General features: G+C 45.7%; 1 protein-coding gene across 1 annotated transcript in view; it reads left to right on the forward strand.

Annotated features, from left to right (window-relative positions):
- The first annotated feature begins 2,750 nt into the window (after positions 1 to 2,750).
- LOC119291869 (hypersensitive-induced response protein 1) overlaps positions 2,751 to 3,071 on the forward strand; it is a 5,348-nt gene continuing 5,027 nt past the window's right edge. The window contains exon 1 of the mRNA XM_037570679.1: positions 2,751 to 2,909. The gene's annotated coding sequence lies outside the window, so the exon portion shown is untranslated. The remainder of the gene's footprint in view (positions 2,910 to 3,071) is intronic.

Here is a 3,071-nt window from a genome sequence, read left to right on the forward strand (position 1 = left end):
CTGCGTCTCTCGCAGTGGGCCGCCATGTGTGGCTAGGGTTCTACCGGAGATTGTTTGTATTCTGGACGTCGTGAACTTTGAATAAAATCCCTAGTTTACCTTAAAAAAAACTAGATATATGAGTGGATTTTTTTTCCATTGCAACGCACGGGCCTTTTTACTAGTATAATGTGTTAAAAACTTTAGCCTGGATTGAATCAATATTTATTATTTATTGACTTATCAAAAGAAAACATGCCTAAAAGCATACTACTTTTATTTGGTAAGACCAATAAAACACGGTATAGCTGTGTCGGTTTTTCAAGTTCAAGTATAAAACGGAGGTACGGCGCCACCGATTTCGTACGAGTCAGACCAGCCACGGCCCACGGTATAGGGCCTCGAGTTCACCACGCCACCCCTACGCGGCTACACGGTCGAGACTTGAGTAAGGATGGCAATGGATCGGGTTCGGCCCGGGTTGAACAATATCAAACCCATATCCAAATCCACGAGGATATTCTTTGCCCATCCATGAAAAAACCCATGGGCAAAAAATTATGTCCATGTCCAAACCCGATGGATATCCATAACTGATGGATATCCATCGTGTCCTATCAAACACGTACACATAATACGTTAAAAAATTACATAACATGGCACAACATTCAAATGAAGACTCAGATTCTCTTAAAATGGCATTGCACAACAGCACAACATTAAATAAGTTTTCAAATGCTCACAGACATAGGAATAGCCCAGCATAATTTCTCAGTCTTAGTTTCTTAGAGAATGACATATGAATAGTCCAACATTAAATAATGACAAGTACAACCAGGAGACATATGTACATCATAGTTCTCATTATGAATGAAAAAATGTATTATTTTAGGCATCATCTTCTTTCTTCAGCGCATGGCACACTAATCTTCAGTTATGATAGACTCGGACGCATCCTTGATGTGAACAGAACATAAGAACAATAATCGAAAATATGAAGAAAAAAAACAAATATTGTCTCATGTAAAAATCAACTATAATGAGTGGAATATGTCACCATAGTTTCTTCTTCATCATCAACAACACTTTGAAATGCAACGTTTAGGTGATGAAGGAGCACTCTGTAACAAATTCCCAACGATAGCCCAGGCGTCGCCTTGTGCTCCATCATGAGAAGCCATTGCCCTATACAATGAAGAAAGCCTTCCGTTTCAGTTAAAATGGAACTACGTACGTAATGTATGAACCGTACAAATTATGTACCTAAAATGCAATTTTTAAAACCAAATTAAGAAATAGATAAAGCAAGGGACTGTGAGATCTTTTATAACCCACTTGATTGAAATTCAAAAACGAACTGACTGATTTAGTAAACAAGAATTACTAATTGAGATGCATATATATAGATCAGGTCATGTGTAGAAAAGTAAAATCGACTTGAATTGACCACTACAATGTTTTGTTCTCTGATTTGCAGTCGGATATTATTTTTTTGTCAGATTTGTAGTCAAATCTGACTGAAATTGACTAGGACAGAATACATATCAGGTCATGTTGTAAAGTTCATTTTTTTACTGCCACCAACTAACAAACATAAATTGACCACTGCGAATCTCTTGGTCTCTACTCCAATTACTAATAATACAAAGTCATGAACAAGCATGTAGCCATGCATATCCATGCACTAGAGCACTAGATGTACACGAGCAGAAACAAAAAACTTACCCTGATCACCTGATGGTTGGTTGTTTGGTGTGGTTGTCACCTCCACGACGCGGTGCCGCTCCTCGTCGCCCTCTGCGTTGGCCTCGCTGCACCTCGGTGACGCCGCCATACTCCTGGCCGTGTGCCCCGCCGCACGCTGCATCGTCGTGCTCCACCTCGTTGCCGCACATGTGAACTGGTGGTATCTTGCGTGCTTGGAAAAGCTTAGATAGAGGAGTGGGCGGATCTATGGAGATGGAGGAGTGGGGCGGATGTATGGAGATGGACTTGGCCAGCCACCTTCCCGTTGAGTGGGTTGCTGCAGTGCGGCACCACATGTGGACGGCGACGTAGGCTATATCTAGGTCCGCAGGAGTAAGAGTCGAGGAGACGAGAAGATATTTAATGATGATTCACGAGTCATTTACCGAGGAGATAAGTATGGGAAGGAGCGGTGGAGTACTTCCTCAGTGGGGATTAGGGAAATTTCCTTTGATTTTTTATTATAAATAAGAAAAGCTGACAAGGTATATACTTACGGGTCGGGTTCGGATATATCCATGAGTATAAAGTTATACCCATGCCCTATCCACGATTAGTCGGGTCGGGTTTGGATGTTGCCCATGGGTATAAAATTGTATCCAAACCCTGTCCATTCAGGTTGGATATCCGCGGCTATTCCGTGGATAAAATTGCCATCCTTGACTGATTCCGATTCCCGTTGCACTAGAGGTTATTGTGGATCACACGTCTTTCCGTTTTCGGCCAAACGAGTTAAAGCCATTATTACCGATGTTGGGCTCCCCTCGTGGAAATGGAGCCGCGGGAAGTTTCCGCGAAAGCCTCCGGCCCGGCGTAGCTAGCTGTAGCACACACGTCTGTTTCCCTCTCCATCCCATCCGTCAAATTACGCCTTTGCGTGTGCGGTGGACACACGATGCTGGAGCAATTTCAGGCAAGTTTACCCACGGGCCGGCCGAATCCGGCCAGGTCTTGTCCTCGTTTCGGTCCGGCCCACGCGCCAACGACCTCCCCTATGCACGCTCTGTTTTTCCCCCTCTCAATCAAGAACTCGCACCGTCGCACGCAGCCGTGGCTATAAGTGGGGGAGGAAGAAAGAAGAAGACGACGAAGCCAACCCATCCAAGCGGCAGCAGAGCAGACGGCCGGCGACGAACCAATCCAGCCAGCCGAACTCGTCAGCGCGCAGCCGCCCTTCCCGCGAGGTTCGTTTCCCGCCCGACCTGACCCCCCTCAATCTCATCTCCTCACGGCCGGCCGCGGCGGCGGCGGTTTCGGTCGAGGCCAGGGTTTCCTGCGGTCAATCGACCGGGCGTGCGTGTTTCTTGGGCATTGCTCTCCTCCCCGTGGTAGTCAGGCCAGGGTTT

The sequence above is a fragment of the Triticum dicoccoides genome, chromosome 4B, assembly GCF_002162155.2.
Source record: "Triticum dicoccoides isolate Atlit2015 ecotype Zavitan chromosome 4B, WEW_v2.0, whole genome shotgun sequence".
NCBI lineage: Eukaryota > Viridiplantae > Streptophyta > Magnoliopsida > Poales > Poaceae > Triticum > Triticum dicoccoides.